Here is a 9,280-nt window from a genome sequence, read left to right on the forward strand (position 1 = left end):
AACTAATGGCCTGGTTCATGTTTGGAGCTCTTGGCTCCTATAGGCAAGATGGGCTTGGTTGCTGTAGCTTTCCAACATAAATGGGTCCCAGCCATCTTGAGACAGGAGAAGGGAGTCAGGTCTACCCGAAATATGAGCTGTGACCTGGCTCAGCTGTGCTTCTGAGCATGTCTGGTTCAGTTAAAAGGACAGACATTAAATGATTTGATTTCCAGGACTCCCAACAGAGACTGGAAACTGTAGCAGCAGAGGTGATCCCAGCGTCTGGCCCTTCCAAAAGGGTAGGTGGGGCCTGGATTGATTGTGTTTCTTTTGGAAATGGAAAGAACTTAGAGTTTGATTCCAAGTCACCACTAACTGATTGCATGACCTTGAACAAGTTGCTTGACCCGTCTGAGCATCAGTTTTCTCACAGTGAAATGGGGGTCATCACACTTACCTTACGGGTTTGTTAGGGTGAGTGCAAAGATGGATCTGAAAGGAAAGAAGCTGGAACAGAATAGAGGCTCAACATGTGATAGTTCAGAGGGGTTTTGCTTGTTTGTTTTTAAGATTTTATTTGTTTATTTTAGAGAGAGGGGAAGGGAGAGAGAAAGAGAAGGAGAGAAACATCAATGTGTGAGAGAAACACCAATCAGTTGCCTCTTGCACACACCCCAACTGGGGACCAGGCCTACTACCCAGGCATCGAACTGCTCTGACTGGGAATTGAACTGGCAACCTTCCGCTTCACAGGACAACACCCAGCCAGCTGGCCATGCCGGCCAGGGCTCAGTATTTTTTAATACTCATAATCCCCGGATCAGGCTCCCAGATCCCTCACCCTGGGAGAATTAGGGACACCCTCTCATTTTAAGGCTTCTAGGGCTCGGCCCACCTAACCAGCTTCCTGGAGATTGCTCGAGGGATCCATCCCAGGTCCCTGGGCAGGATTTCAAGAGCTGTGACTGTCCTGGAGAAGGTTTTAGAGCCAGGAGAAGATGTCAGGATAGCGTGTAGGGATCCTGGAGATTTATCGGTTTCCTCAATGTTGTTTATCCGCATCTCCAGCTCAGGCCTCCCTATTGCAGGCTTCTTGGCTGAGGATTCAGGAGTTGGGCACAGAAACCATACAAACCCCAAATCCAGCAAATCCTTTAATCTACCAGAGCTCTTTGAAGGGGTGAAATGCCTGTGGATAAGGGGAACCAGCAGATGTAATTTATTTTCATTTGCAAAAAGCTTTTGACAAGGTCCCACCCTGAACGCTCTATTAAAATAAAGAAAATGGGGCACCGTGGGGGAAGCTTTGTCATGGATGGAAGCCTGGCCTTGGAGGCAGGAAACAAAGGATGCAAATAAAAGGATGGCTCTCTAGGTGGAGAAAATAGTGTGTGGGTTGGGGGGCGGGGCTCAGAGCCCAAAATTGGGGCTCAATTCACTGAGCATTTAGACAATTCGAAGGATGGAGTCTCCTCAGTGAAACTTCAAAATTTAGAGGTGACACGGGAGCGATATCAAGAGGAAGGGGGTGAACTGGAGGATCTCGAGAGGCTGCGTGAATGGGCCGTGGAACACAGACGGGTGTAGCAGAAGGTGATGCATTTGGGGAGAAGTAATTGAAAATACTCTTATAGGATGAAAGGCTATCCGTTAAGGTTGAAAAAATACTATCTTGGTAATCAAATACCAACTACTTCCTTAAGATTGTTTCTCCACAGAAGTGCTGTTGGCATTGGGGATCAGAAATTCTTCACTGGGCGGGACAGTCCTGCCCACTACAGGACACTTAGCATCCTGACCCCTGTCCACTAAATGCCAGGAGATGCCACCTCCTACACACACCAGTCATTGTGACAGATGAAAAATGGTCCCTCACTTTTACAAATTCCCTGTAGAAGGGCCCAACCCCATTCTCATCCATTTGCAATAGAGCCCATGATGCCAGCAAGGCCAAAAAAGGCTCAATACATTCTCAGGAAGAGAACCGGAAGTAAACACTGAAAATAGTATGCATTTAGGATCTTCGAGGAAGTTCTAGTTATCACATCTCATAATGCTTGTGGAGGTAGAGATAGCCCAGACAGGGGTGCCTTGATTGTCATAAGTGCTAGGAGCACAAATAACGCAGAGGAGGGGACAGAGAGGGCCAGCAGGAAAGGTGGATTTTAGACAAGGTACTTGGTGGTGGGAGGCGGGGTGTCTCTGAGAAGGATCCAGTAGAACAGAGCTAAGTGAGGAAGTGAGCTGTGGGATATGGGGTTAGGGGCCGTGCATTCCCGGCACAGGAAACAGGAAGTGCAAAGATCCTGAGGCAGAGCTCGACTTATATGAGGAACAGGAAGGACGCCAACTTGGTGAGTCAAGTGGGGAGAGGTAGGAAGTGAAGACAGAGGCATAGGTACAGGCCAGGGTATGCAGGGCCTTACAGACGTTGATCAGTAAGTTGAACTCTTCAGGATCCATCCTGGGTTCCTCCAAGGCCCTGGAGTTGTTTTTCCGCATAACTCTTAATATTATATGGTTTCCCTGCCTAATCTGTGAGCTTCTTGAGGGAGGAACTGCGTCTTTTCCCTCTGAAATTTCAGTGATTAACAGACTGCCTAGCACAGAATAGAAGTGTGTACAAATTCATTAAAACTGATCAAAGACCACAAAATTATGGACAACTGATGGTAGTGACCAGTTATGTTAGGCTGAAAAATGCACCAACCACCCCCCCGCCCCCACCACCACTTGATATCCATGTCTTAATCCCTGGAGCCAATGAATGTTACTTTATATGAAAAAAAAAAAAAAAAAAGTCTTTGCAGATGCTATCAAGTTAAGGATCTTGAGATGGGGATATCATCATGGGTTACCTGGGTGGACGCTAAAGCCATCGCTAGTGTTCTTAAAAGCAAGAAGCAGAGGGAGATCTGATGAGATAGAAGAAGAGAAGGCCATGTGAAGAGAGAGAGGCATAGAGCAATGTGGCCAAAACCCAAGGAATGCTGGCAGCCACAAGCTGAAAGAGACAAGGAAGTCATTTCCTCCAGAGCCTGCAGAGGGAGCACATGCATTGATGTCAATCCAGTGACAGTGATTTCTAACTTCTGGCCTCTAGAACTGTGAAAAATAAATCTCTCTTGTTTTAAGCCACCCAATTTGTGGGAATTTGTTACAGTGGCCATGGGAAGCTAGTCCACCAACAACCCAGACATGGCAGAATTGAAAGGGTCCCCTGCAAATATTAAAAGGTACGCTCAGGGCAAATGAAAGGAACAAAAAGAGTTAACACTAATGCTTTGGGCTTGAACTGAGCTGTGGCCATGTCTCACTGCCCTTTACCTCCCACAATGCTGAGTTCAGTGCCTTCAACATAAGCTCGCCAAGTGCTTGCTGTAAATATTAAGGAATTGCAAACCCCCTTTCCTGGAGGGCGGGGCTACTGTACTGTTTACAATTCTGAACATATTGCAGAAGGAAGTCAATAGCCTCCTGAACATTTGAGAGAAGAGGAGCCACAATATCAGGGATTTTAGTCCACAGGAAAGCCCGAAGCTTTTCACTTAGAAATGTTGTAAGCTGAGGTTCAGGCATCTTCTTCTGGAGTCACAGAGAACCACAGATTAGGATCCCTGGGGGACTGCTGAACACTGTTATACTGAGAAGTGACAGCTGACAGTAGAATCGGCCCCCGTCACCACCCAGAGACTCAGGACAGGACCCACCCAGATTCATTACTGTATTAGAGCCCAGAAGGGACAGAGAGGACTGGAAGGAGTCCCTAGAGAGCATCCATCCAGTGCTCCCCAGTTTACAAGTAAGAAAACTGAGGCAAGGAGGCTGAGTAAATTGCTCCGAAACTGATGTTCCTAACAATGGCTACGAGTCATCGAAATAGGTTTTGGGTCACCCATTCAACCACACCTAGGGAACACCTGCTTCATAGTCAATCCTGCTGACTTAGGGGGAAAAATATCATGATTTTGATGGAAAAATGTTTTTAATAAAAAATTATTACATAAAATGTTTCTATGCTTAAAGAAGTAACCTTCTGTTAACTGCACACACACACAAAATCAACTATGTGAAACAGTTTATCTTCCCCAAATAGTACAATGAAGTATTACTGGTCTGCACATCACACAGGGAGAAAATTTAGCGGAGGCTTAATTCCAACAGGCGGTACAGGATGAAAACAGACATGGAACATTGATTCCAAAAAGATTGGGTAAGGACGTGAATTATTCAAGCACAATAAGATATTAAAGGAAAGTAGGATTTGAGGGAAGGGAGGGGATCCCTCTCTCACTGATGCTGCTAACATCAGTCAAGGACTGGCACCATGCTAGCCCCCAGGCTGATGCCAGAAACTAGACAGAGACTGGATGAGCATGGCCTAGCCTGGAAAGCTACTTCCTAGCTTCTTGCTGGGCCCCTCGCTTACGGGGTCTCCCAGGGAGCCCAGGCTGCTAGGCCTGCTGGCAGAGAGCTCCTTAGATGGTCGGCAGGATGGGGCAGGATGGAGAAGGCCGCTCGGACTGTGCTCCAGACACACACACTCTCCCCGCTCTTCACCCCTCTGAGCCTGCGGGGGGCTAGGGGCTAAGTGATCATGTCTCTCCCCATTCGTATGCTGAAGCCCTAATCGCCAATGGTGGGATTAGTGCCCTTCTAGGAGATGAGACAGGCATAATCTCTCTTTCCACCTTGTGAGGACATAGCAAGAAGGCAGCTAACTGTCTGAAAACCAGGAAGAGAGCTGTCACCAGGAACTGCATTGGCCAGCACCTTGAACTTGGACTTCCCAGTCTCCAGAACTATGAGAAATAAATGTTTGTTGCTCAAGCTACCCAGTGTATGGCACTGTGTTACAGCAGCCTGGACGAAGACAGGGGGTGAGTCCTTTCACCTCTTGAGCATCAGTTTCCTTTCCTGAAAAATGTGGATAAGAATATTATCTGTGTCCTTCCTTTCTTCCTTCCTGCTTCCTTCCTCCCTTTCTTCCCTCTCTCCCTCCCTCCCTTCCTTCCTTCCTTCCTTTCTTTCTTCCTTCTTTCCTTCCCTCCTTCCATCTGTCTCAGTCTCCCATGGATATCAGGGGTACTGAGTACATAAGTATATTCAAAACACCCTGAAGTGTCCAAAGCCCTCAACAAATGCAATCTTTATAAAGTTGTATGGAACCAGCTAACGCAGTGCCACTACCATTGCCATGATCCCCACAGGGACACCACCCTCTTGAGAGGAGAACAAGCTGTACCGTACAACTAGGGATCATGTGCAAGACAGTGACAGCTAGCGCTACAGAAAGAGTGGACTTGGTGTTAGTAATACTTTCCTAATTGCTAGATCATAATAAGTCAATGAGCATGAATAAAAAGTGTCAATAAAAAGTATTCCCTTCAGCTTGGGGTGGGGTAGATCCCTGGGAGCGGAGTCTACACTCACGGTCACAACCACAATCACAGTGACGACTCACGCCTGCAGCACACTGCCTGTCCTGGCCCCCAGGCTCAGCCCGGGAACTGACGCGTTGTCTCAGCCAGAGGCTTCGAGAGGCAATGGCGGTAGGAAAGCTGCTGGAGGTAAAATTGTGAGAAGACTCTCTTCTTCGGGAAAACGGGGGTGGGGGTGGTGGAGCCAGACTGTAGGCCCCATGACTGGGTGCAACATCTTTATCATTCCCTATTACCATATACTCAACACCTAGCAAATAGTAGGCGCTCAAAAAGTGTTTGCTAAATGAACAGAGAGGGGCCCAGCCAATGCATTCAAGTGTAAGGAACAGTGATTTCTTGGCGTCCAGGAACATATCTGGGCTTGGGTTTAGTGGGTCTAATTTGGTTCTGTATCCACGAACCTTCGTTTCCCATCAATTCTTCACCCACATAAAGAAGACTCACAATGCAGGTCATGTTGGCCTTGGCCCAGAACTTGGATGGTCCTTGGCATCCTCAGGATCTCATCCTCTGTGATATACACAACCATGCCTCCTGGCTCCAGAGCGGGAGCCAGCTCTTGCCAGTGGGAGCCAAGGACCCTCCCTGGGCTGCGTGCCCTCACCCTGCATCCACAGGGCTTGGGAGACAACCGCCTCCTGCCCGGGCCCCCTCAGCTGAGATCTGATTTTCTCATCATCTGGATAGTCTCAGCGACTTGCAGCAAAGGGATGAACCAGGCTGACCTTTCTGGAGGTTTGTTTAAAGCAGAACAATGTTTGTCTTGTCCAAACACTATGAATTACTCCAGAGAATCCTGCCTAGTTTTACAATCCACAGCTACAAACGGCTTACATAAATAGGGACTCGTCCCCTCCCCTGCCCCCTCTCTGTTCTTAACAGCTTTCCTCTCCCCACCCACTCTTCCAGACCTTTCCTCTGTCCCCCCTGTTCTCCTCTGAGCCCCAGCAAGGTGAAGGGGCAGGTGTTGGGTATTCTGGGCCACAGCACGCACCTGAGTTACTGCTGGCACGGACCCCCCATGGCGGGCTGCTCGGTCCCTGGTGTGGGCAGGGTCTGCCTTGCTAAGAGGCCCTCTGGGCACATATGTACTGTCTGGGAGGGGCCTGTGATGCACAGTGTTAGGTCCAGCTGTCAGTGTGTGTTAGTAAGAGGAGGCCCCTAGCTTTGGGGCTCAATGTCCAGTGAGCCTTCTGCCCACTTAGACCATCCCTCCTCTGCTCAGCTCACCTACAGCTGCTCCCTCAGAGCCCACACATTCAGGGGATCCAGAGATACGACTGGCTCCGCCCACTACAGGCCTCCAATAGGGACAGGAGGTAGTCCGGACTATTCAAGTCACAGAGAGAAAGCTGGGCCTGTGGTCCTGGGAGGGAAAGGGCTGCTGGGGAAAGCCCAGCCTGGGCCACATTTCCCTAAACACAGTGCCTAAACCTCCTACCTCAAACGCTTTAGGGAGCTTGTTTAAAAGGCAGATTCCTGAGCTCCTCCCCAGACCTAGGGACTGTGGCCCAGAGTCTGAGGTTCACACTGCTGTGAAATCCACTCTAGTTCAAGTCCTCTGACAAGCTGGATGACACTGGCAGGTCACTTAGGGTGTCAGTATCACCCCCTGTACAGTGGCCTTAGAATCTTCGAAAGGCCCCTTCCAGCTCTCGGAATGTTCAGTTTCCAGGAGAGGTGGACACCAAAACCCAGGAGCAGCAAAGGTGGGTAGAAGGAGCCGGAGGAAAAAAGTGGGGGAGTCACTAAAGCTCCAAGGAGAGGTGTTGGTGAAGGCTTGGAGAGGTGCCAGGGGCGGGAGCAGCTGGATTGGTGGGTGGGGGTGTGAGTGGCGCACGGGGTCCTTCCACTGAGGGCCCCTGCACTTGGAGCCAAATGTGATCTCATTTCATTCTTGCTTTGCAGACAAGGAACATGAGACTCAAGGGAGGTGCGACTTCCACTCAGGAGCTGTTGAGTGGCATGGGATTCGAGCCCCTACACACTCTGGGGCGCTGGTCTGGCCACCTCAGGAATGTCCCTTCTGACGAGCTGTTTCCCTTGTCATTCCAGTCTCTCAGCCAAGCTGAGCTTCTAGCTTAGAACCACAGCTCCTTCTCTTCCCCAGCAGGGAGGGCCCCTCGGCCCGGGGAGGTGGACACGCGGAGAGCACCTACCACAGGAAACCAAGTGCCTGGAGCTTCACCTTGGATAGAGCCAAGCCCACCCCGCTCAGCCGAGGCTCCCGGGTAGGGCTGCAGCTGCATCGCACGATGCGGCTTCGCCACAAGGCAGGGAGCGCCGCCAGGGAAAGGCCCTGGCTTTCAGAGGCCCAAGACCAGCTTGCAGACCATTGGTGTCCAACACTCGGGGCGACCCCAGGTCAAGAAGAGGTCAGAGGATAAAGCCGCAGTCACCCTCAGCTGATGCTCCGGGGCAGACCCTAGGGTCCGGGCAGGAGTGGTGAGTTGGAGGCCCGTTGTCACCTCCCCTGCCCCGCCGGAGAAAGAGCTGATATCGCGGAGAACCCGGAATTAAGCATCGGGGGAGGGTCAGAGCTGCCCCGGAGGGCCCTGTCTCTGCCATCCGTGCTTGTGCATTGGATTCCAGTTGCAGTTCAGGAGACCCACTAACTTGCTGTGTGGCCTCCCGCAAGCTATCGACCGCGCTGGGCCGCGCGGGTCCTTCCCTTTTGCGAACCGTGGAGTTTGGGACGGATGCTCCCCAAGCCCCAGCTCCAAAGTCCGCGCCTTGAATTAGCCGCCGTGCCTCCTTCTAGTTTAGTATTTGATTTTCTAATCAAGCTCTTTGTCCCCTGCGGCCTTAGCCCGAGCTCCCTGCCTTCCCGTTTCCCTTTGGCCCCTGCCCGGGTCTCGCTCTCGCCCGACCTTCCCGTCGAAGGCACTCGAGTGAGTGATTCCCGGGAGCCGGGACCGAGGCCGGCGCGTCCGCGGCGCGGACGGGGCTGTATGGAAATGGCCAGAGAAGCCGGCGGGCGCGGCGGCGATTTATTCTGGGAGTGACAGCCCCTTTGAGCGCTCGGCGAATGGCATTTTCTGTCTGTGAAAGCCTTTCTTCCCACCTCTGTTCAGATTAGCCCGGGGGATGAATGCGCCCATTATCCAGCCCGGTGACCATTCTGAAACGCCAAATTAATTACTAAGCACTGAATCAGGCGCCGGGGCCGGGGCACTGGGAGGTGTGAAAATAGCGAGCGGCTGGAGATGGGGAAGGCGAGGGGCGCAGCGCGGAGAGGCCGGGCGGGGTGGCCCGGGGCGCGGGCGCGGCGGGGCCAGGGCGGGTTTGGCCGACCGCCGAGCGCGACCAGCTGGCGTGACCGGGCGCGACCGCGGAGCGAGAGGGCAGCAAAGGTACCCGGGCGGGCAGGAAGGCGTGGAGCCGGGTGGTGGCTCCAGCAGGCTGGGGCTCGCTGGGACGCCGGCCAGAGCGCGCCAAGTGCTCAGCGCGCGGGGTCGGGGCTCGGGCGTGCGCCGCGCGCGGGTGTCTTTCTCCGAAGCCCTGCCGGGAAGGCCGCCCCCAGACGGCCTCAGCTCTCGCCCACCCGCGCCATCCCCGCCCCGGCACTGCGCCGCTCCAGCTGCCCTCCAAGGCCTTCAGAAAACTTGGGCTCCACCCTCCAACCGCAGCCCGAGCCAGGGCTTGGCGAGCGCGGGGCCGCTCCGGGCCGCCCACACCGGGCCCCGACTCCGGCCGGCGGACGGCACTTACCTCCCGAGGCGCCCGGTGGGAGAAGGAGGCGAGCTCTCGGCGGCTCCTGCTGGAGTGCGCTGGGCGCCGAGGAGCGCGGGCCTTTAAGACTCTTCCCCGAGACTCCGCCAGGTGGTGTCAGGCCGGCCCGGCTCTTGCGGCTC

The sequence above is a fragment of the Pteronotus mesoamericanus genome, unplaced genomic scaffold (assembly GCF_021234165.1).
Source record: "Pteronotus mesoamericanus isolate MK-2021 breed Mesoamerican mustached bat unplaced genomic scaffold, CSHL_Meso_final contig_22, whole genome shotgun sequence".
NCBI classification, from domain to species: Eukaryota; Metazoa; Chordata; class Mammalia; order Chiroptera; family Mormoopidae; genus Pteronotus; species Pteronotus mesoamericanus.